At 43.0% G+C, this 26,435-nt stretch overlaps 1 protein-coding gene across 2 annotated transcripts in view; it reads left to right on the plus strand.

The window, feature by feature from the left end:
- The window catches only part of LOC115105186 (anion exchange protein 2-like), a 112,601-nt gene that overhangs the window by 24,890 nt on the left and 61,276 nt on the right, over positions 1-26,435 (plus strand). Inside the window, exon 2 of one of the 2 annotated variants that reach the window (XM_029626891.2) lies at positions 5,343-5,401. The gene's annotated coding sequence lies outside the window, so the exon portion shown is untranslated. Of the gene's footprint in view, positions 1-5,204; positions 5,402-26,435 lie in introns of those variants that run through there. The other variant, XM_065007158.1, reaches the window with a different exon arrangement.

The following is a 26,435-nucleotide window of genomic DNA, read 5'->3' on the forward strand; positions in this document are numbered from 1 at the left end:
TTTTCTCATTTGGTCTGTCATAGTTGAAGTGTACCTATGATGAAAATGACAGGCTTCATCTTTTTAAGTGGGAGAACTTGCACAATTGGTGGCTGACTAAATACTTTTTTGCCCCACTGTATGTTGTGCTTTCGCTGTAAAGTATTTTTGAATCGGACACGATGGGTAGATTAACAAGATGTTTATTTTTCATTTTCTGTATTGGACTTGTTAACTGACTTGCCTAGTTAAATAAAGGTAAAAAATAAAAATAAAAGATCAGAGGCACTTTCGGGTTGCCTTCAAAATAAAAGTACCTCTTTGAAAGTGATGCAGAAGGTTACAATTGGTGGAATCATGCCATATTTAGACTAGATCATGTTAAACAAGGTTGGAATATGAAGCAATGAAATGGGGTATCAGTCTACTCTGTGACACCCACAGAACACAACTGTGAAGCGTTTACGCAAATATTAGCGCTGTAGCTCTTATCGCGGGCCTGTGACTGTGTGAAATCACCTCAGTCAGCCTAATGTGTGTATTGACAGTCATATTGCACTGTACAGCTTTACCGAAGGATTGGGGATCAATGAAATGGGGTATCATATTTTTTCCCCAACGTCCTCCTCAGAGTTATGAGACTCCAACATCCCACGCAATAGTGTTCAATACACATGAGCTACATTTATTGTCACCCTAATTCCGTTGTTTCAGAGTCCCGCGATAAGAGCTATGACGCTAACGTTCTCTGGGTGTCGCTGAGTAGACTGTCATTGAGCCACAATCCATAGGTAAGGCTGTACAGTTAAATAAGTATGCCCCCAATGCAATTCTAATGTATAATACATCCAGTGTGATGTCAACAGATTTGCCATTGTCTTTTGTAGATTTTATATAACATTCCAACCTCGTTTAGCATGAGCTATTCAATTATGGCATAATTCTACTATTTGTAATCATTTGCATCACTGTCGATGACACTTATTTTGAAGGCTAACTGCAAAGTCCACTATTGTGGCTAATCCTTATTGTGGCTAGCTTCACATAGATGGGTCCGACCACCATTAATCAAATAAGAACTGTCTTATAAATTAGGATTATTTTAGATGACACCTAGCTATATAGTCCTGATGGAGAGAGATTGTAAAACAGAAATAGTTGCTTTATGCGTGCTGTACGTTACGACATGACATGTCAAGATGTAACGGAGGGTCTGGTTTTTTTTCAACTTTTCTCCAATACTATAGAGCCATTACCATGTCGATCAACGCTTGAATAGAAACCTAGTTCACACCCCTGATTTTGAAGTCCACACAGTCGCTACAGTCCCATTTAGTTTTCTTTGTAGCCTCGTTTTGAATGTTGCGGTTGCACACATTTGTACGGAATGGGGTGAGTTTACGTTACCTAGCTAGGTAAACAAAGTGCAAGTTCACAACGTTAGCTAACAAGTAAACCAGCTCACATTAGCTAGTTAAAGAACAATCAATAGTGCCAACAATCCCACAGTGCTGGGAGCTAACCAACCATGTTCAATTTTAGCATTTGAATGCAGAAGCTGCCCGCAAATGTGCAAGATCAGGAACAGGCCGCCTACCTTGCTTTGGTCAGCGCTTATCAGTTGTCAGAAAATATGAGGTATTTTTGGAAGGCAGACATTTGTACCGCTTCAATTGATTTTTCTGAACGATGCATGCTACAATTGTATCGGTTTGGGGTACATAGACCAATGCATCTTAAACATTTGAATTGGGACCAATCAATGCGTATCAGTGAATCGTTACATCCCTAGAGAGCAACCAACAAATGTAAATGCCTGGAGTTTGCAAAACTGCATTGGCACTTGGATTGGAACCTGTGCTCCGGTGAGATTATATATATATAAATGAATATTAAGGTCTTTGGCCATATACCAGTGGTGGGTTTGGCGTCAAAATAAGGATGCATATGCAGAATATAACTTCATACCTACTGTAAAATATGGTGGTGGATCTTTGATGTTATGGGGCTGTTTTGCTTCTCCTGGTCCTGCGGCCCTTATTAAATAACTCAACGGCATCATGAACTTTACCAGGTTCAACGACATTTTAGCCAAAAACATGGTTGCTTCTGCCAGAAGGCTGAAACTTGGCCGCAAGTGGATCTTCCAGCAAAACAATAACCCCAAGCTCACATCAAAGAAATGGTTAATTACCAGTAACAGGAATTGAAATGACGGGAAGCAGGAGGGAATCTGCTTCAGTAAGGACTTTTAATCTGTTATTTAACTAGTTTATTGATATTGTTGGTTTGATGTTCATGTTTTTGCTAGGGCCTGAGGTGGTACCAGTATCACGATAATCATTAGTATCGTGTCAAGCAAACACCACCACAACAACTATTTCCGCTAGCAAATACAGTATGTATGCTGTTTTTCTTTTGGAACTGAGGAAGAGTGAAGTTGGCTGTGTTGCAGAGCAAGAAAGTTTTAATTGGAAATAATCTGAGCATTAGGCTACTATCTGGTGGCCAAGGTAAAACCGCTTCCAATGCTCAATTCCTCATCGTCCGCCACGATCCAAAGAAGCTCACACCGCTTTTTATAGGACTGACCACAGTCCCAATGGATAAATGATATTTCCAGAGATCGATCGGAACAGAGGAAAACCCCAGTGTGGCCTCTAGTTTTAGCTTTTTGTGGCTTTTGCTTTGCGTTTCTTTCCCCAAGACTGTCATTTGACTGACTCCCTGTGAGCACATCATTATTTACCAACAAACAATCGTGCATGGACACCAATACACTCACACACACACACGTGCGCATGTTAACATAGGGCTTTGTTACCCATGGTCACAGGCATTTCTTTAGCACTAAATCTCATATAAGCTAATGTGGAATGCTTGTTGTTTGACCGACTGCCAAGTGGATAAGTGTTCAGATTCGAATTACTACACATTGTTCAAAACTTGTATAATCCACTCCCTTAGCTGATTTATGTGGAATTGTTTGAAGTTTAAGCGGATTGATAGTTCTGTTTCTCTTCATGGAGGTAATGCCTCTGGGCTACAATGTAGCCTGATAGCAGTCATTTCCGCATCTCATAAGCAATAAGTTATACCAAAACGACATCCATGGCATATAGAAAAAGCTACTTCTCTATAACCCCATTTCTAAAATGTAGATGTTGAAATTTCCTCCCCGATATTAGCTGCTATCATCTAATCTAAAATGAAGCAATTTGATCTGCCAGGATATCGTTGCCCAATATCCTTTGAGGATGTGAAAACGAATCATTGCAGTTGTCGTGTGTGGGCAATTCCGGATGGACTGTCTTTAAAGTAATGATGGACTAGCATTTCTCTTTGCTTATTTAAGCTGTTCTTGCCATAATATGGATTTGGTCTTTTACCAAATAGGGCTATTTTCTGTATACCACCCCTACCTTGTCACAACACAACTGATTGGCTCAAACGCATTAAGGAAAGAACTTCCACAAATTAACTTAACAAGGCACACCTGTTAATTGAAATGCCTTCCAGGTGACTACCTCATGAAGCTGGTTGAGGGAATGCCAAGCGTGTGCAAAGCTGTCATCAAGGCAAAGTGTGGCTACTTTGAAGAATCTCAAATATAAAATACATTTTTATTTGTTTGGTTTCTACATGATTCCATGTGTTATTTCATAGTGAAGACATCAAAACTATAATTATACAATGTAGAAAATAGTAAAAATAAAAACTCTGGAATGAGTAGGTGTCTAAACTTTTGACTGGTACTGTAAGTATTCACACCCCTGAGTCAATACTTTGTAGAAGCAACTTCGGCAGCGATTACAGCTGTGTCTTTGTTTGTCTCTAAGAGCTTTCCACACCTGGATTATGAAACATTTGCGCATTTTATTATTTTAAAAAGAAATCAAACTCTGTGAAATTGGTTGTTGATCATTGCTAGACAACCATTTTCCGGTCTTGCCGTAGACTTTCAAGTAGATTTAAGGCAAAACTGTCACTCGACCACTCTGGACTATTCACGGTCTTCTTGATAAACATCTCCAGTGTAGATTTTGCCTTGTGTTATAGGTTATTGGCCTGCTGAAAGGTGAATTCATCTCCCAGTGTCTGGTGGAATGCGGACTGAACCAGGTTTTCCTCTAGGATTTTGCCTGTGCTTAGCTCCATTCCATAAACCAATTATTTTTACTGAAAAACTCCCAAGTCCTTAACGATTGCAAGCATACCCATAACATGGTGCAGCCACCATTATGCTTGAAAATATGGAGAGTGGTACTAAATAATGTTTGGGGCAAAACCAACACATAACACTTTGTATTCAGGACAAAAAGTGAATTGCTTTGCTGCATTATTACGTTAGTGCCTTGTTGCAAACAGGATGCAGGTTTTGGAATATTTTCTATTATGTACAGGCTTCTTTTCACGCTGTCAATTAGGTTAGTATTGTGCCCTTTGCCCTTAGTATACTCGCCCTTTGCGAGGCATTGGAAAACCTCCCTGGTCTTTGGTTGAATCTGTTTGAAATTCACCCCTCAAGTGAGGGATTATTACAGATAATTTAATGCCTACCTCATCCCTGTACAAAAGTATTTAGGACAGTATTTGTGCAGATTATTATGGGACTTTTTAAGCACATTTTTACTCCTGAATTTTAAGCTTGCCCTAACAAAGAGGTTGAATACTTATTGACTCAAGACATTTCAGCTTTTCAAATTAATGTGTGTAAACTTTTTTTGTTTTGTTTGTTTTTTACATAATTCCACTTTAACATTGAGGTATTGTGTTGTGAATACTTTCTGAAGGCACTGTATCTACCTCAAATATCTTGTACCTCATAGCCTAGTGGTTAGAGCGTTGGGCTGGCAAGGTACAGATCTGTCTTTCTGCCCCTGAACAAGGCAGTTAACCCACTGTTCCTATGATATCATAGATGGTCAGTCCTTATCATGCTTAGTTCTGTCTATGAATTTGAGTGGTTACATTTCTCCAGCCCCATCCCTCACCTGTTTACCAAAACAGCGCCGGGGTAACCACTTTATTATTGTTTGAACTGCAGATTGCCTCTAAGTTTAGGGCCTATGAGGTATTCAATTGTGCCTAAAAATGTGTTAATAGGTGTGTGTGTGGTTGTGTGTCAAGTCTCTGACTCATTGTCGAGTCACTGACTCCGGTCACATGGCTACTTGTCAGCTCCAGGAGGAAACATTATCTTGATGAGGAAGGCTGCTGTTGTCAGTCTGTGCCTGCTAGTATGAGAGAGAGCATCTGGGATAACTACAACACAACCAGTAATGGTGCTCTAATTGCAGCTTTATTTCTCTTCCTCTTTTTTCTTTCTTTCACTTTGTCTGGTTCCCGGTCCCCCCCCTCAGAGCGGCATTCAGATGCATCACGATGTCAGCGGTGGCTCCCCTGCAGTAAGCAGACAAAGGTACAGTATATATTTAATTTAATTTGTCCTTCTCTCTACAGCCTCAGTGGTGACTTGGACGTTTTCATACCTAACTGATTTTCTCTGTTTTCATTTGATTTTTTCATTTGACCATCTTGACACAATTGGGTCGACATGGGCCAGCTTTCGACACCTTGTTGAGTCCATGCCCTGATGAATTGAGGCTGTTCTGAGGGCAAAAGAGTCATGAAGGCAGTCAAATTCCATGTGACCGTTTGTTTAGTCACGGTAATTAGGCTTCTCCAAGCTCTGATTGCTGCTGATTCTCATTAGTAGCCTACCAAACTTGCTAACTGCCACGTACTCAGCACTCTATTGTCCCTTTAATTACTCTGATATCAATGCAAATATATTTGAAAATCGAATCACACTTCATGAGAGGCCATGAGCTCATTTTGCAGAACATTTCTATAGGCTATGCAATTGCGTGAGAAAACCGAGTGATGGCCTCTAGTAAAAAGAGATTCTGTTTCCTATAGGCTAGGCCTACTATATTTATTTTTAAACTTTCCTAATATTGACAAAGTCATTGTGGACAGTTCTCGTATATTCAATATGCACCTCGGATAAGGATGCACGCAGTTGCGTCCCCGACGTGTCTGTCTTCACTTGGGATCCGGTCTTTCTCAGAGGCTACGTGATGGAGCGCGCATCCCTCCGGGAGAAGGGCACAGCGTCCACTGCCCGCAAAAGGCATGACTTTTTTTGTGCATTATGGCAACACAAAGGGGATGCTGCTGTGAAACTCGAGGCATTATCAAGTGCTTGTGAATGAGAGACTGATGTAGATTGTACAGCCTGCGCAAAGAAAAAAGCCGATCTTATGCCTTTCTAGCGACTTTTTAGTTTTAAACTGCTTGCTGACTGTACACTGTACTGCATGATTGTATCGGTTTTACTAACCACTTAGTTCTAGTAGCTATGTTGAATATGACGTTAGTTAATATGGTGACAATGCTATAGGCTGTGTGTAGCGGTTATGATGTGAAGGTTTGGCTTGGAAAGTTATTCTTACCTGGTCACAGACAGCTGAAGTCCACAAACAAAGGAAAAAGGTGAGGAGGAGAGCGCATAGATGCAAGAAGGAGTAATACAACTAGCAAAATGATCATGTTTGTACAGTGTGACTTTTATGAAAGTGGTCTGTGTTTGAGCGTGATCAGGGGTGTATTCATTCTGCCGATTCTGTTCAAATGTTTCTTAAATGGCAGCAAATTAAATGGGGATAAACATACCTGAATTTGTCCAATAGTCTCTCATTTGCAACTGTTGGACTAATTATTACACTAGATCAGATAGACGCAGGAAAAAGTGTGCAAGGCTGTATCGAATGTGTCAGTCTGTCACCTTGATTCCTCAACATTTTCTCTCTACCTGTGCACCTATGTTGTAAACGTTCATTCATAGGCTAGGTTGTAGCAACCTCATGATGGGTATAGGGACAATTGAGTGTCATGTAGTAGCCTAAACCTATCAATGTTACATTGAGCTGGGTAATTGGAATATGAATGACAGTCATCCATTATGCTGTAATAGATTAGGCAATAAAGAAATAAAATCGAATTTGACCAAAACAATGGAATTGCCATGGAAATGTGTAAGGGAAAAGGCCACTGGGAACAAAGTCTCTTCTAAACCTGAAAAGGGACAACTTCTAAATGTTATGCAGTGAAAACAGCCAAATATATTCAAATGGGACTTAACAGGCCTAGAATGTGGTTAATTACAATACATAAATCATGACAGATTTAACGAATATCCACTTTTATCAATACTCTCCCCAAAGGTTCTCAAGCAATAAGTTCATGCTCTACAACATCCGCAGAGTACGACCCTGCCTCACACAGGAAGCGGCGCAGGTCCTAATCCAGGCACTTGTCATCTCCCGTCTGGATTACTGCAACTCGCTGTTGGCTGGGCTCCCTGCCTGTGCCATTAAACCCCTACAACTCATCCAGAACGCCGCAGCCCGTCTGGTGTTCAACCTTCCCAAGTTCTCTCACGTCACCCCGCTCCTCCGCTCTCTCCACTGGCTTCCAGTTGAAGCTCGCATCCGCTACAAGACCATGGTGCTTGCCTACGGAGCTGTGAGGGGAACGGCACCTCAGTACCTCCAGGCTCTGATCAGGCCCTACACCCAAACAAGGGCACTGCGTTCATCCACCTCTGGCCTGCTCGCCTCCCTACCACTGAGGAAGTACAGTTCCCGCTCAGCCCAGTCAAAACTGTTCGCTGCTCTGACCCCCCAATGGTGGAACAAACTCCCTCACGACGCCAGGACAGCGGAGTCAATCACCACCTTCCGGAGACACCTGAAACCCCACCTCTTTAAGGAATACCTAGGATAGGATAAAGTAATCCCTCTCACCCCCCCTTAAAAGATTTAGATGCACTACTGTTCCACTGGATGTCATAAGGTGAATGCACCAATTTGTAAGTCGCTCTGGATAAGAGCGTCTGCTAAATGACTTAAATGTAAATGTAAATGTTGTTGAATGTGCACCAATCTGGTCAATGGTACGTGTTCGTTCCATCGACCTCTTTCCTGCATCTATGCAAAAGGACCTGTAGATCAATGACTGTCAACATAATTACATCCTTAGTTGGACACTGAAGGAGAGGATGCAGTTGTTGCAAGATTTTGGTATTTTTGGAGAATAGAAAGTAATTGGAGAAAATCAAATTGGAGAGCGGGCAAGTCGTAATGTTTGTATACATTTTTTTTCTGACCGGCGCATGCTACGTTGGGATCGGTTCGGGGTCCCGTGGACCGATGCACTCATTTCTTAAACATTTGAACCGGGGGCCGATGCGTATCAGTGAATGTTAGTGCATTCCTCTATTGTGAATATAAATTGTTCACTGTTGATTGTGGTGACTACTAAAATGAGTCTTGAGTACCTGAGTCCTTGCCGCTCCTTGTCATTGCCAAGGAGTCTGGCCTTTTTGGCTATCTCAATGTTCAATATGTGCCAGATTTACGGCAGAGTTTCTCATTGGTTGTTGGAATTAACTTTAAATATTTTCCATGACAACGTGAAGCCTCAAATAGAATTTGAATTTATAACAAACATTTATTTAGTTCTTAGCTTGGCAAGTTTTTCTATTTTGAGGCTTAAAATCAAAGCTTTTGGAATTGGAGTATGTATTTACTATGAGAATTTAGACGTGATCTAGCGACAGGCTAGTTTCGTTTGGACCAATGAGGTATAATAAGAACTGGACACTGGGTCCAAGATGTCCGACTGTTGTTTTTAACATCATATGCGCACTAGCACTCAGTGCACACAGGGAGCAGCCTATAGCTCAGTTCGAGCAGCGACGATGTCGTCACATCATCCAAAAAACACGGCAGACATTGGATGAATAGAAATGTTATCTTTGGCTGTGAGTGATTTAAAAATAAATAAAAAATCCACAGCAACTATTTCAATAATTCAATGGATGTTTTGAGCGGTGATAACTAAATTGTTTTTATTAGGAATTTTAAAATCTGTCTTTTCTATGGGAAATCTGGGCCGGCGTCAGTTAAACTGCAGTGCCGAAGCAAAACTGTAGGAGCAGTCAAAACCACGCTTCTGTTCATATTTGTATTATGCAGAAACGCCAATCTTTTTAGCACATGAAAGGGGATTAGCTAGAGGCTGGTACCCAGGCTAACTAGGAATAGGCTACAGCACTGGTTAGTATCTGAGGGAACATGGCATTTGTTTGAACTCCGCAAAAAAAGAAACGACCCTGTCTTTCAAAGATCATTTGTAAAAATCCAAATAACTTCAGATCTTCATTGTAAACACTGTTTCCCATGCTTGTTCAATGAACCATAAACAATTAATGAACATGCACCTGTGGAACGGTCGTTAAGACACTAACAGCTTACAGACTGTAGGCAATTAAGGTCACAGTTATGAAAACTTAGGACACTAAAGAGGCCTTTCTACTGACTCTGAAAAACACCAAAAGAAAGATGCCCAGGGTCCCTGCTCATCTGCATGAACATGCCTTGGGCATGCTGCAAGGAGGCATGAGGACTGCAGATGTGGCCAGGGCAATACATTTCAATGTCCGTACTGTGAGACGCCGAAGACAGTGCTACAGGGAGACAGGACGGACAGCTGATCGTCCTCGCAGTGGCAGACCACGTGTAACAACACCTGCACATGATTTTATGCTGGGTTTCTGTACAGCACTTTGAGATATCAGCTGATCTACGAAGGGCTATATAAATAAATTTGATTTGATTGGTACATCCGAACATCAAACCCGTGGGACAGCTACAGGATGGCAACAACTGCCCGAGTTGCACCAGGAACGCACATCAGTGCTCAGACTGTCCGCAAGAGGCTGAGAGAGGCTGGACTGAGGGCTTGTAGGCCTGTTGTCTGGTGAGGACCTGACTTAAATCACCAGCAACAACGTCGCCTATGTTCACAAACTCACTGTCGCTGGACCAGACAGGACTAGCAAAAAGTGCTCTTCACTGACGAGTCACGGTTTCGTCTCACCAGGGGTGATGGTCGAATTTGCGTTTATCATTGAAGGAATGAGCGTTTACACCGAGGCCTGTACTCTGGAGCGGGATCGAGGTGAGGGGTCCATCATGGTCTGGGGCGGTGTGTCACAGCATCATCGGACTGAGCTTGTTGCCATTGCAGGCAATCAACGCTTTGCGTTACAGGGAAGACATCATCCTCCCTCATGTGGTACCCTTCCTGCAGGCTCATCCTGACATGACCCTCCAGCATGACAATGCCACCAGCCATACTGCTCGTTCTGTGTGTGATTTCCTGCAAGACCGGAATGTCAGTGTAAAGCCATGGCCAGCGAAGAGCATGTATTTCAATCCCATTGAGTACGTCTGGGACCTGTTGGATCGGAGGGTGAGGGCTAGGGCCATTCCTCCCAGAAATGTCCGGGAACTTGCAGGTGCCTTGGGGAAAAGTGGGGTAACATCTCAAAGCAAGAACAGGCAAATATGGTGCAGTCCATGAGGAGATGGTCTTAATGCAGCTGGTGGCCACACCAGATACTGACTGACTTTTGATTTTGACCCCCCTCCCTCTTTGTTTAGGGACACACTATTCCATTTCTGTTACATGTCTGTGGAACTTGTTCAGTTTGTCTCATTTGTTGAATCTTGTTATGTTCAAACAAATATTTACACAAAGTTTTATCTAAGGGACAGCTCAAACTTGAGCAGAAGTGATAGCCTGCATCTTAGGGCTTTACAGGGTTAGCCTAAATCTTAAAACAAGTTGTTTTGAGAAAGATAAACCCTGTTCTTGAAACAGGAGTCGCCTACGCTAATAAAGCTTGAGCATAGGCTACATCAAATCTTAAGTAGCCTATACTTTATTTATTTATTATGGATCCCCATAAGCTGCTGCCGAAGCAGCAGCTACTCTTCCTGGGGTCCAACAAAATCAAGGCAGTTTATACATAAAAAAAAATAAAAAAAACATTTACATTGATTTCACAGATTTTACAACGCACCGTGTGCTGTTGATTTTGACATTGAGGTTTCCACATTATAATTGTCTATTTCTGGAATGGCATTTTTATCGGGAGGTTTTATTTCTAATTGAAACGGCTTTTCCTGAAATGCAGTCTTTTGATTGAAGTACAGCGCGTTTGGAAAGTATTCAGACCCCTTAACTTTTTCCACATTTCGTTTCGGCCTTATTCTAAAATTGATGATTTGTATTTTATTTAATCCGTCTACACATACTACCTTATAAAGCAATCATGACAAATACCCAATATTGACATTTTTCCAAATGTATAAAAAACAATAATAACTTATTTACAATAGTATTCAGACCCTTTTAATATGAGACTCGAAATTGATCTTAGGTGCATCTTGTTTCTATTGATCATCCTTGAGATGTTTCTACAACTTGATTGGAGTCCACCTGTGGTACATTCTATTGATTGGTCACAGACCTGTCTTTATGAGGTCCCACAGTTGACTGTGCATGTCAGAGCAAAACCAAGCCATGGGGTTGAGTGAATTGTCGTAGAGCTCTGAGACAGGATTGTGACAAGGCACAGATCTGGGGAAGGGTACCAGAAAATGTCTGCAGCATTGAAGGTCCCCAAAAACACAGTGGCCTCCATTCTTAAATGGAAGAAGTTTGGAACCACCAAGACTCTTCCTAGAGCTGGCTGGCCGCCCGGCCAAACTGAGCAATCAGGGGAGAAGGGCCTTGTTCAGGGAGGTGACCAAGAACCCGATGGTCACTCTCACAGAGTTCCTGTGGAGATGGTTGTCCTTCTGGAAGGTTTCCCATCTGCAGCACTCCACCAATCAGGCGTTTATGGTGGAGTGGCCAGACGGAAGCCACTCCTCAGTAAAAGGCACATGACAGCCCGCTTGGACTTTGCCAAAAGACACCTAAAGGACTCGGACAATGAGAAACAATATTCTCTGGTCTGATGAAACCAAGATGAAACTCTTTGGCCTGAATATCAAGCATCACGTCTGTAGGAAACCTGGCACCGTCTACGTTGAAGCATGGTGTTGGCAGCATCGTGCTGTGGGGATGTTTTTCAGCGGCAGGGACTGGGAGACGAGTCCGGAGCAAGTCCGGCTTCAGGACAATTCTCTGAATGTCCTTGAGTGGCCCAGCCAGAGCACAGACTTGAACCCGATCGAACATCTCTGGAGAGACCTGAAAATATCTGTGCAGTGACGCTCCCCATCCAACCTGACAGAGCTTGAGAGGATTTGTGGAGAACAATGAGGAACTCCACAAAAACATGTGTGCCAAGCTTGTAGCGTCATACCCAAGAAGACTCGAGGCTGTAATCGCTGACAAATGTGCTTCAACAAAGTACTTGGTAAAAGGTCTGAATAGTTATGTAAAATGTGATATTTCAGTTTTAATACTTTTTAAAACTTTCTTATTTTACCCTTTTTTTCCCAACCCAATTTCGAAGTATCCAATTGGTAGTTACAGTCTTGTCCCATCGCTGCAACTCCCGTATGGACTCGGGAGTATGGAATTGTTGAGGGGAAAAAACAATTGAACACATTTTAGATTAAGGCTGTAACGTAACAATGTGGAAAAAGTCAAGCGGTCTGAATACTTTCCGTGTGCACTGTATGTCAGTGTAATCTGTGGTCCATACTTGTATGCCACACAATTGAAAGGCCTAAAATTGTTTCTGCTACTGAAACACATTTTATCTACAACACTTGAATTGAGGCTTTCAAGAGTTTTGGGCTTGTCTTGTTGATCAAGCCTACAAAAAGCTTTTTATAGACTTGAACGATACTCTTTTTATTTTATTTTATTTCACCTTTATTTAACCAGGTAGGCTAGTTGAGAACAGGTTCTCATTTGCAACTGCGACCTGGCCAAGATAAAGCATAGCAGAGTGAACAGACAACACAGAGTTACACATGGAGTAAACAATTAACAAGTCAATAACGCAGTAGAGAAAAAAAAGGGGAGTCTATATACAATGTGTGCAAAAGGCATGAGGAGGTAGGCGAATAATTACAATATTGCAGATTAACACTGGAGTGATAAATGATCAGATGATCATGTACAGGTAGAGATATTTGTGTGCAAAAGAGCAGAAAAGTAAATAAATAAAAACTTTGGGGATGAGGTAGGTGAAAATGGGTGGGCTATTTACCAATAGATTATGTACAGCTGCAGCGATTGGTTAGCTGCTCAGATAGCAGATGTTTGAAGTTGGTGAGGGAGATAAAAGTCTCCAACTTCAGCGATTTTTGCAATTCGTTCCAGTCACAGGCAGCAGAGTACTGGAACGAAAGGCGGCCGAATGAGGTGTTGGCTTTGGGGATGCTCAATGAGATACACCTGCTGGAGCGCGTGCTACGGATGGGTGTTGCCATCGTGACCAGTGAGCTGAGATAAGGCGGAGCTTTGCCTAGCATGGCCTTGTAGATGACCTGGAGCCAGTGGGTCTGGCGACGAATATGTAGCGAGGGCCAGCCGACTAGAGCATACAAGTCGCAGTGGTGGGTAGTATAAGGTGCTTTAGTGACAAAACGGATGGCACTGTGATAAACTGCATCCAGTTTGCTGAGAAGAGTGTTGGAAGCCATTTTGTAGATGACATCGCCGAAGTCGAGGATCGGTAGGATAGTCAGTTTTACTAGGGTAAGCTTGGCAGCGTGAGTGAAGGAGGCTTTGTTGCGGAATAGAAAGCCGACTCTTGATTTGATTTTCGATTGGAGATGTTTGATATGGGTCTGGAAGGAGAGTTTGCAGTCTAGCCAGACACCTAGGTACTTATAGGTGTCCACATATTCAAGGTCGGAACCATCCAGTGTGGTGATGCTAGACGGGCAAGCGGGTGCAGGCAGCGATCGGTTGAAAAGCATGCATTTGGTTTTACTAGCGTTTAAGAGCAGTTGGAGGCCACGGAAGGAGTGTTGTATGGCATTGAAGCTCGATTGGAGGTTAGATATCAGTGTCCAATGACGGGCCGAAAGTGTATAGAATGGTGTCGTCTGCGTAGAGGTGGATCAGGGAATCGCCCGCAGCAAGAGCAACATCATTGATATACACAGAGAAAAGAGTCGGCCCGAGAATTGAACCCTGTGGCACCCCCATAGAGACTGCCAGAGGACCGGACAACATGCCCTCCGATTTGACACACTGAACTCTGTCTGCAAAGTAATTGGTGAACCAAGCAAGGCAGTCATCCGAAAAGCTGAGGCTACTGAGTCTGCCGATAAGAATATGGTGATTGACAGAGTCGAAAGCCTTGGCAAGGTCGATGAAGACGGCTGCACAGTACTGTCTTTTATCGATGGCGGTTATGATGTCGTTTAGTACCTTGAGTGTGGCTGAGGTGCACCCGTGACCGGCTCGGAAACCAGATTGCATAGCGGAGAAGGTACGGTGGGATTCGAGATGGTCAGTGACCTGTTTGTTGACTTGGCTTTCAAGACCTTAGATAGGCAGGGCAGAATGGATATAGGTCTGTAACAGTTTGGGTCCAGGGTGTCTCCCCTTTGAAGAGGGGGATGACTGCGGCAGCTTTCCAATCCTTGGGGATCTCAGACGATATGAAAGAGAGGTTGAACAGGCTGGTAATAGGGGTTGCAACAATGGCGGCGGATAGTTTCAGAAATAGAGGGTCCAGATTGTCAAGCCCAGCTGATTTATACGGGTCCAGGTTTTGCAGCTCTTTCAGAACATCTGCTATCTGGATTTGGGTAAAGGAGAACCTGGAGAGGCTTGGGCGAGGAGCTGCGGTGGGGCCGGAGCTGTTGGCCGAGGTAGGAGTAGCCAGGCGGAAGGCATGGCCAGCCGTTGAGAAATGCTTGTTGAAGTTTTCGATAATCATGGATTTGTCGGTGGTGACCGTGTTCCCTAGCCTCAGTGCAGTGGGCAGCTGGAAGGAGGTGCTCTTGTTCTCCATGGACTTCACAGTGTCCCAGAACTTTTTGGAGTTGGAGCTACAGGATGCAAACTTCTGCCTGAAGAAGCTGGCCTTAGCTTTCCTGACTGACTGCGTGTATTGGTTCCTGACTTCCCTGAACAGTTGCATATCGCGGGGACTGTTCGATGCTATTGCAGTCCGCCACAGGATGTTTTTGTGCTGGTCGAGGGCAGTCAGGTCTGGAGTGAACCAAGGGCTGTATCTGTTCTTAGTTCTGCATTTTTGAACGGAGCATGCTTATCTAATATGGTGAGGAAGTTACTCTTAAAGAATGACCAGGCATCCTCAACTGACGGGATGAGGTCAATGTCCTTCCAGGATACCCGGGCCAGGTCGATTAGAAAGGCCTGCTCACAGAAGTGTTTTAGGGAGCGCTTGACAGTGATGAGGGGTGGTCGTTTGACTGCGGCACCGTAGCGGATACAGGCAATGAGGCAGTGGTCGCTGAGATTCTGGTTGAAGACAGCGGAGGTGTATTTGGAGGGCCAGTTGGTCAGGATGACGTCTATGAGGGTGCCCTTGCTTACAGAGTTAGGGTTGTACCTGGTGGGTTCCTTGATGATTTGTGTGAGATTGAGGGCATCTAGCTTAGATTGTAGGACTGCCGGGGTGTTAAGCATATCCCAGTTTAGGTCACCTAACAGAACAAACTCAGAAGCTAGATGGGGGCAATCAATTCACAAATGGTGTCCAGGGCACAGCTGGGAGCTGAGGGGGTCGGTAGCAGGCGGCAACAGTGAGAGACTTATTTCTGGAGAGAGTAATTTTCAGAATTAGTAGCTCGAACTGTTTGGGTATGGACCTGGAAAGTATGACATTACTTTGCAGGCTATCTCTGCAGTAGACTGCGACTCCGCCCCCTTTGGTAGTTCTATCTTGACGGAAGATGTTATAGTTGGGTATGGAAATCTCTGAATTTTTGGTGGCCTTCCTGAGCCAGGATTCAGACACGGCAAGGACATCAGGGTTAGCAGAGTGTGCTAAAGCAGTGAGTAAAACAAACTTAGGGAGGAGGCTTCTAATGTTGACATGCATGAAACCAAGGCTTTTTCGATCACAGAAGTCAACAAATGAGGGTGCCAGGGGACATGCAGGGCCCGGGTTTACCTCCACATCACCCGCGGAACAGAGAAGGAGTAGTATGAGGGTGCGGCTAAGGGCTATCAAAACTGGTCGCCTAGAGCGTTGGGGACAGAGAATAAGAGGAGCAGGTTTCTGGGCATGGTAGAATATATTCAGGGCATAATGCACAGACAGGGGTATGGTGGGGTGCGGGTACGGCGGAGGGAAAGCTAGCTAAAACAGTGGGTGAGACAACAGCTAATCAGCTAGCATAACAACAGCAGGTGAGATGGCATTGTCTAGGCAACTCGGCCGACAGATAAAACAAACAAGCAGAAAGGAGTACCGTGATTAATGGACAGTCCAGCGTGCATCAGCTATGTAGCCAAGTGATCAGAGTCCAGGGGGCCAAGTGATCAGAGTCCAGGGGCAGCGGTGGATGGGGCAGGGGGGCTGGGCTGGCGAGTGTTATCCAGGTTAAGAAAACTAACAATGACTAAATAGCTTGTAGCTAGCTAGCTGGTTAGCTTCTGGAGGTTCTTGAGTGTGTTCTAAAAATAAAGATAATAGCGATTCCGTATCACATTGGGTGAGGCAAGTTTCCGGAAAGTATAAACAAATTTTTTTTTTTAATTGGGAAGAGATAGAGTACATATGGGCCACTGCGTTTTTGGGACGCGGCGGGACGGTTAGCAGGCCTGTGCTAACAAGCTAACAGATTAGCAGGCCGGGGTAAACAAGGTAGTAGTTAGCGGACCTGGGCTAAACAAGCTAGCAGTTAGCGTGCCGAACTAGCAAGCAAGGAGATAGCGAGGGTTAGAGAGTTAGCCTTTGGAGGACGTCGCGATGGGGTGAGTCTGTTTATTCCTCTTCATGCGGTGATATCGATAGACCGGTCGTAGTCAAGGTATTGTAGCCCAGGAGTATGCTAGGAGCTCTGGCCGGGCTAGCTTCAAGCTACGTGGGTGGAAACGCTAGCCAGGAGTAATCAACCAGGGTTGCTGTTTAGCTCGATAGCTAGTTGCGAGGATCCAGCTGAAGAATGTTCCGTTTGTGGTGGGAATCCGGGGGTAAAAAAAAATAAAAAATAATAATTAGGTCCGTTATGCTCTGGTTAGCGTCGCGTTGTTCGAACTGGCGAGAGCTTTCCGAGCTAAAGGTTAGCTGGTATAGCTGGTAGTTCGCTGGCTAGCTTCAGTTGAGAGGGTCCGGTTCCGAAGTAAATATAACTACTTTAGGAAAGTAGCTACATTGGCGGGTTGCAGAAGAGTAATTGGAGGCTTAGGTTTAGCAAAATGTTTTTAAGGATATGCGAAGAAAAAAAATATATATATATCTAAAACGAAAAAGAGACGATATTTACAGAGAGACGATACGACAGGACAACTACTGCTACGCCATCTTGGAATCATTTAATTTGATCTTCATGTTATATTATTTGTAGATTTCACTACTACTACAATAACCACTCTTAACTGAGCAGTTGTTAGACTTGGCTTTGCTATAAGCGTAGTCTTATAGCTTACTGTACAATGCGTGTCCCAAGTTATATAATTTCCCAGAGGGGTCATGCTGTGCAGGTCCTACAGGCCTAGGAGGTAAAACTCTTATGAAATATAATGGGTATTGACTGCAGTTATTTCAAAACTGAGGAACTTGCCCAAGGGGCCCTTTTTAATTGACTCTAGTGCAGACTTGTTTTCAGAGCAGGTACAAAGATTTTGACCAGAACAATAGTTTAAGTGGACACAGTGCAGATGTTAGCCCTACTTGATTCCCATGTCTGAAGAATTAGAAAGCTTACTGGGAAACCTTCATTGCTCCTTTCATCATGCAGTATTAAGTTATTTCATGGAACATGAAGGATTTGTACAGTAGTTGAAGCTCTGCCACTGGTGGCCTGAAGTTGTAAATGCCTACTCTTGAGTCACCTGTCAACTGGAACTGCTATTTTAGATCATTTGTGATATTTTAAAATTGCAACACAGTGCCATATTTCATTTTGAATGGTTGACAGCTCTCACTGATAGATTGCATGTGCAAGAAGAGGGAATCTCAGTCATGGAGGATTTCTTGTTTATTAAATGTTTGAGTCGCCTTGACTTACGTCTTGTTCCTTAGAAGTGGGGAAAATCCCTCCAATCCATTTATTCCATTTCTAACCAAATCAGCTGTTATGACGTATCACAGGCCTTCACACTGTAGCAGTCTTCGCCACTTACCTCCTTCCTGTTTTTTTACCAGCTTCTCCCAGTCCTTGTATATGCATATATTTTGGTGACTTGACTAAACGTAGATTAGAGAAGGTGATGACTTCACAGAAACTTTTTTCCCCCCAGTGCTGCTGGAAAAGAGTGCAGAAGGCTGCAAAGGAGGCCACCGAGCAAGATGACCAAGCTTCAAGCAGGAAATGGAGAGACATCCTCTCACTTGCTCACTTGTGTAAAGGGTTTCCTCCTCATCCACCTCTATTGCCACTTCATAACCTTAAGAAATATATGTTAAGTCTATGTTACTGTGGTAACAACCTCGCCGCCAGGCTCAATTGCTATCTACTGTATCACTCTTAAGGGTATCCATTTCCCTTATTCAAATCTCTGGTAGGCTGATTGTGTCATGCCTGGTCCCACATCCCCTCTCCGGCGTTCGAGGGTGCCAGGCTGCCCCACATCACGCAAACCTGTCACCATCATTACGTGCTTCATTGGACTCACCTGTCCGTGTTTTGTTTCATGTCTGTTATTTATTAAATATTCACTCCCTGTACTTGCTTCTCGTCTCCCAGCGTCTGTCCTCAGACTGTCAGGCTGAAAATCAGATCCCTGAAGATATGCCTAGTATAGGCCTTTCCAGTGCCCCAATTTGGCTCCACATTGATTTCCTTTCATTGTGATTGCTGTAATTTCTGTTCTTCGCTATGTAATATTTATATTATTACTATTCATTTACATTTACATTTAAGTCATTTAGCAGACGCTCTTATCCAGAGCGACTTACAAATTGGTGCTTTCACCTTATGACATCCAGTGGAACAGCCACTTTACAATAGTGCATCTAGGTCTTTTAAGGGGGGGGGGGGGTGAGAAGGATTACTTATCCTATCCTATCCTATCCTAGGTATTCCTCTCCTGCCTCGGGGTGCATAAGCCATTTCCCATGGTTGGGTGTTCCATGTACTTTGATCAACAGTGGGAAAAAATAACTATTACTCAGCAAGGGTCTAGATTTACTAAGAGTGCATCTCAAATGGCATCCTACTCCCTACATAGCACACAACTAAGTGCACTATATAGGGAATAGGGTGCCCTTTTGGACGCAGTCTAAGAAAGTAATATTTAACTACATCAAGGTTTTTTTTATGGGCCAGCTTGACCTAGTTGTTCGCCTCGTATCAAATTTTATTCAAATCAAACTATTTGTCACATGCACCGAAGCCCTTAACCAACAGTGCAGTTCAAGAAAGAGTTAAGAAAATATTTACCAAATAATTTGTTTAACACAATAAAATAACAATAACGAGGCTTCATACAGGGGGTATCGCGTCAATGTGCAGGGGTAAAGGTTAGTCGAGGTAATTTGTACATGTAGGGAGGGGTGAAGTGTCTATGTATAGAGAAACTGTGAGTAGCAGAAGTGTACAAAACAAATGGAGAGGGGGGGTGAATGTAAATAGTCCCGTGGCCATTTGATTAATTGTTCAGCAGTCTTATGGCTTGGGGGTTGAAACTGTTCAGGATCCTTTTGGTCCTAGACTTGGCCCTCCGGTACTGCTTGTCGTGCGGTAGCAGAGAGAACAGTCTGACTTGGGTGACTGGAGTCTTTGACAATTTTGGGGGGCCTTCCTCTGACACTGCCTAGTATTTAGGTCCTAGATGGCAGGAAGCTTGGCCCCAGTGATGTGCTGGGTCGTACGCACTACCCTCTGTACTGCTTTACGGTCAGATGCCAAGCAGTTGCCATACCAGGCGGAGATGCAACAGGTCAGGATGCTCTCGATGGTGCAGCTGTATAACTTTTTGAGGATCTGGGGACCCATGCCAAGTCTTTTCAGTCTCCTGAGGGGGAAAAGGTGTTGTCGTGCCCTCTTCACAACTGTCTTGGTGTGTTTGGACCATGATGATAATTTGTTGATGTGGACACCAAGGAACTTAACTCTCGACCCGCTCCACGACAGCCCCGTCGATGTTAATGAGTGCCTGTTTAGCCCGTCTTTTCCTGTCATCCATAATCAGCTCCTTTGTCTTGCTCACATTGAGGGAGAGGTTGTTATCCTGGCACCACACTGCCAGGTCTCGGACCTCCTCCCTATACGCTGCCTCGTCATTGTCAGTGATCAGGCCTACCACTGTGTCGTCAGCAAACTTAATGATGGAGTTGTGAAGCAGGAGTACAGGAGGGGACTAAGTACACACCCTTGAGGGGCCCCAGTGTTGAGGATCAGCGTGGCAGACCTGACGTTGCCTACCCTTACCACCAAAATAAGTTGCAAACAAACTAACATAATATCACAGTTGGTTAGGAGCACATAACATGTCAGCCATCCTGTCATACACGTGTTTAGCAGGCTTGTTTTAGCAGATGTTATTGCAAGTGTAGTGAAATGCTTGTGCTTCTAGATCTGACAGTGCAGCAATATCTAACAAGTAATATCTAACAATTTAACAACAAATACCTAATACACCAAAATCTATGTAAAGGAATGGAATAACAATATATGAATATATGGATGCAATTTAGGACAGCATAGGCTAAGATGCAATAGATAGTATAGAATACAGTATGTGAAATGAGTAATGCAAGGTATATAAACCTATTTAAAGTAACATTAATAAAGTCACTAGTGTTCCTTTTTTTGAAGTGGCCAATGGCTTCTAGTCTATATCGGTAGCAGCCTCTCTGTGCTAGTGATTGCTATTTTACAATCCGATGGCCTTGAGATAGAAGCTGTTTTTCCGTCTCTCGATCCCAGCTTTGATGCACCTGTACTGACCTGGTAGCGGGGTGAACAGGCGGTGGCTCGGGTGGTTGTTGTCCTTGATCTTTTTGGCCTTCCTGTGACATCGGGTGCTGTAGGTGTTGATTGAGAGGTTATTTCCTGACACCACACTCCGAGGCCTCACCTCCTCCCTGTACGCTGTCTCGTCGTTGGTAATCAAGCCTACTACTGTTGTGTCGTCTGCAACTGATTGAGTTGGAGTTGTTTGGCCACGCAGTCATTGGTGGACAGTGAGTACAAGAGGGGACCCTTGTGGGGCCCCAGTGTTGAGGATCAGCGAAGTGGAGAAGTTGTTCCTACCTTCACAACCTGGGAGCGGCCCATCCGGAAGTCCAAGACCCAATTACACAGGGCGGGGTTCAGACCCAGGGCCTCGAGTTTGGAGGGCACTAATGGTGTTGACTATAGCTCAACATTCAATGAACAGCATTCTTACATAGGTATTCCTCCTGTCCAGATGGGATAGGGCAGTGTGATGGTGATTGGGGTGGTAAGCAAATTGAAGTGGGTCTAGTGTGATGGTCAAGGTGGAGGTGATATTGTCCTTGACTATTCCACCAAAGCACTTCATGATGACAGAAGTGAGTGCTAAGGGGCGATAGTCATTTAGTTCAGTTACCTTTGCATTCTTGGGTACAGGAACAATGGTGCCCATCTTAAAGCATATGGGGACAGCAGACTGGGATAGGGAGAGATTAAATATGTCCACAACTGTGTGGCATGTCATTAAGAGAGGTTGTCTAGTCACAATGCAATTGGCTTGTTGACCTTAAAAATACCTGGTACGTGGAATTAGTCTCATATTTTTGAATCTGTATGTATCAAGCTTCTCAGAGTAGAAGTGCTGATCTAGGATCAGGTCCCATGTTCATGTAATCTTATTCATTGTTATCTAAAAGGCAAAACTGAAATCATCTCTCCTACGCTGATATGCTTGATACATACACAGCCTGATGTCATTGTCTTTCCTTGTCCCTATTGAAGTCCACTTATGATTTGGAGAATAAACATTTGTGGACAAAACATTAACTCTCCAGCCCACAATTTCCAAACACCACTTGGCAAGGCCTAATCACTCTAGTTGATTGTAATAAGTTAAAAGCCAGGCTACCTCTTAAGGGCCTCTCTTGTAAACAAGGTCATTCATATGATTATGCCCCGGGTTCAGTAAAGCGTGTCGTGACTTTGATCACCATTGCCACGGAAACCAGGGTGCTTTTGACGAGACAGACATTGTTTCAAACGGTGACACTTCAATGGCCCAAAGTAAACCGGGATGAGTCCTGAAATGGCACCCTATTCCCTTCATAATGCTCTACTTTTGACCAGAGCTCTATGGGTCTTGGTCAAAAGTAGTGCACTATAAATGGAATGGGGTGCCATTAGGGATGCACACGTTTCTTCAGCTCTAGCTGTTTGAAAAAACTGCATCTCTCCTTCAACAAAGACGCACAGACGCAATGTTTAACTCACGCCAAGTTCTCTAAACTGAAGCCATTGAGTAGACCATCTGGAACTAGAAAAGGAATTAAGTGTCAAGCGTTCTGTTGGTGTTCTCTTGAACAGGAATATATTAGGAAACATTATTCAGAGTAGGTCATACAGCATGCACCAGCACCTGATTCCCTCGTGCAATCAGTGGTTTAATCTTTGCTACCAAGTATCTTGAAATGGGTACAAAAACTCATCATAAATGCATATTATGTAGCACAATGATTGTACCAGACTTTGATGTTACACCTAACATGCTGTCCAGAGCACTCGTGTACGCATGTTGATTTTTCCCACACCAGACACGCAGGTTGAAATATCAAAACGAACTCTGAACCAACTACATTAATTTGGGGACAGGTCGAAAAGCATTAACCTGTCTGGGAACGGGGTTCCGCTAGCAGTCAATGAAATTGCAGGGCGCCAAATAAAAATCAACAGAAATCTCATAAATCAAATTTCTCAAACATACAAGTATTGGGCACCATTTTAAAGATACAATTCTTCTTAATCCAGCCACAGTGTCTGATTTAAAAAAAATGCTTTACAGCAAAAGCTCCACAAACGATTATGTTAGGTCACCACCAAGTCACAGAAAAACCCAGCCATTTTTTCAGCCAAAGAGAGGAGTCACAAAAAGCACAAATGGAGATAAAATTAATCTCTAACCAGATGACACTCATAGGACATCATGTTACACAATACATGTATGTTTTGTTCGATAAAGTGCATATTTATATCCAAAAATCTCATTTTACATTGGCGTGTTATGTTCAGTAGTTCCAAAACATGCAGTGATTTTGCAGAGAGCCACATCAATTTACAGAAATACTCATTATAAATGTTGATGAAAATACAAGTGTAATGCATGGAACTTTAGATAAACTTCTCCTTAATGCAACCGCTGTGTCAGATTTCAAAAACACTTTACGGAAAAAGCATACCATGCAATAATCTGAGTATGGAGCTCAGAGCCCAAACCAGCCAAAATAAATATCCGCCATGTTGCGCAGTCAACATTAGTCAGAAATAGCATTATAAATATTCACTTACCTTTGATGATCTTCATCAGAATGCACTCCCAAGAATCCCAGTTCCACAATAAATGTTTGATTTGTTCGCTAAAGTTCATAATTTATGTCCATATACCTCCTTTTGTTAGAGCGTTTGGTAAACAAATCGAAACTCACGTGCAACTTCCAGCGGAAAGGTCGGCTGAAAACTCAAAAAAGTTATATTACTGGTCATAGAAACATATCAAACGATGTATAGAATCAATCTTTAGTATGTTTTTATCATTAATGTTCCAACTGGAGAATTCCATTGTCTGTAGAAAAGCAATGGAACGGGAGCTACCTCTCATGTGAATGCGTGTGACTGAGCTCGTGGCTGCTGGCAGACCTCTAACTCATTCCCCTCTCATTCAGCCCCGCTTCATAGTAGAATCATCAAACAATCTAGTTTGAAGCCTTAGGAAGTGCAACATAACCAATATCCCACTGTATCTTCAATAGGGGCTGAGTTGAAAAACTACAAACCTTAGATTTCCCACTTACTGTTTTGGATTTTTTTCAGGTTTTTGCCTGCCATATGAGTTCTGTTCTGTTCTGTTATACTCAGACATCATTCAAACAGTTTTAGAAACTTCAGAGTGTTTTCTATCCAATACTACTAATAATATGCATATATTAGCACCTGGGACTGAGTAGGAGGCAGTTTACTCTGGGAATGCTTTTCAAACAAAAGTGAAAATGCTGCCCCCTATCCCAATGAAGCTAAACATTTATTGAAATGTAGCTCGCTAGCTTGCTGATGCTAGCTAATTTGTCCTGGGATATAAACATTGGGTTGTTATTTTACCTAAAATGCACAAGGTCCTCTAACCTTTAATCTGTGGATTAATTAGTAAACAGAGTTTGTTTCTAGCAATCTCCCCTCCTTCTGGCTTTGTCTTCTTTGGACTTTGGCGGTTGGCAACCAACTTTAAGTTGCATAACCAATAACAACTGCATTGGCGTGTGGACCTCAGTTCATCTTTCAATCACCCACGTTGGTATATGCTCCTAAAAACAATGAGGAGATGGGAGAGGTGGGGACTTGCAGCGGGTCAAGCGCCACAAATATAACCAAGTAATTTTTTTGCCCCTGGCTATGTAGACGCTTGTGAGCAGTGTGGGTTCAATGCTTATATGTGCACATGTATTTTGCAACACTCACACGGTCAGCATGTAACGCTTCGAACACACCGACTGCGTCATTGCGTTTCGAGACACCAGAAGTACATTAATTTCCAATTGAGCGCTGCATTTCCCTTGCAGCATTGCGTTGCAGAGGCAGATGCTGTGCGTTCTGTGTGGTGCATACGTTCGATTTATGTACTCTAGTACATTTTTAAAGCCTTTGATACCATAATTGATTGATATTTGATACATTGTTTTTATGTGCAACCTAGCTAGCTAAAGGGCTCTAGTTAATAGTCCCTATTTGACATTAGATGTACTTTTACAGAATGTTCATTTGGGACTATAACTTTTCCCAAAGTTGGTTTATAATCCTTTTTGAATTATGCAATGTTACCAAATGAAAAGAAAGGTGCCTTCTGCCCTGATGAAGGTAGGCTAGTCTTCTCCAGGACCCATTGCTGTTCAAGACAGTTAGTCATTCATGACATTCTTATTGGACTCACATACACTCTTAGAGAAAAAGGTTCCAAAAGTGTCCTTCTGCTTTCCCCATAGGATAACCATTTTTGGTTCCAGGTATAATACTTAATACATGGAACCCAATAGTGTTCTACTTGGAACCAAAAGGGGTACTACCTGGAACCTAAAAGGGACATAGACTGAATTGTACTGTTTCAAGGCATTATTAATGATGGTAGATGAGTATTACAATATAATTAGTAAAGCATAATAAGCAGTCATGAAGTATATGAGTAGATATATGTGGGTGGAATTCGTTATACACAATATTGATCATTATTTTGAATTATATTTTAGATTCTTGGTGACAGGGGACTCCTACAGGACCATAGGATTCAGCTTCCGAGTTGGACGGTCCACGGTGGCAGGCATTGTCCCCTCTGTTTAGCTGTGTTATGGCTACATATTATTCCCTTTTTTTCAGAGACAGAGACACACACCTCTTCGTACCTCAGATCTCCAGTGCCCTGCCCTCTCTCTCTTTATGGCCATGTCTGAAGTTCCCCTACTACGTCTAGGCTTTATGAGTAGTCCCTTTATCGGTCTGCAGTTGTGCCAAAAATACATGCTCTTGCTGTTCTCTTACAGGCTACACATTCATTTAAAAAAATTATAATAATTTACACGAACGCACACACCTCTTTCAATAGTTTTATTTTTTAAAACATTTTTACAACACACTGTTGTTCTTGTCATGTTCTTTCCTGTACTTGAATACTTATTAAATTATAATGTTTTCATAGTCAGTTGTTTATTAATATCTAATTTAGACTTAATCTGTTTATTTCTTCCCAACACCTTTGCTGATCTAAGACAAGATGAGAGTAAAAACACATTCTCTTCCTAATTAGTTTTTTTCCCCACCTGTATTTTGTCAGGCCAGTGAACATGGTGGTAAACTGTACTATTTGTATGGACCCTAGGTTACCCTTTCCCTTTGTTATCATACTAACTGTATGTCGTATAACCTTAATTAGTGCTCCCGCTCACCTGATGTACCATGCCAGGTGTGTATAATACTGACGTTAATGGGCGAGGGAAGGGGTTAAGGTGTGGTCTTTACTCCCAAATTGAAAAATGCAATTTTATGGACAATGGTGAATGGTTCTTAAAATAACCTTTGTGTTATTGTGCTCTTAAATGTGCCGTTTCACTCCACGGCATACTGCCATGGGACTTCACCTGCTGGCGATGAAAAGTAGGTGGTAAGCTTCTCCCTCACCTGGAGTGCATGTCTGAGGGTGTTGTTGGCACCTGCCCTGGTGACATCAGGAAGGTGACCATTTGGGGTGCCCATCTCCATCCGGAGCGGCTCCTGGAATGACCTCCGCAGGTA

Source organism: Oncorhynchus nerka, linkage group LG22, assembly GCF_034236695.1.
Source record: "Oncorhynchus nerka isolate Pitt River linkage group LG22, Oner_Uvic_2.0, whole genome shotgun sequence".
Taxonomy (NCBI): Eukaryota; Metazoa; Chordata; class Actinopteri; order Salmoniformes; family Salmonidae; genus Oncorhynchus; species Oncorhynchus nerka.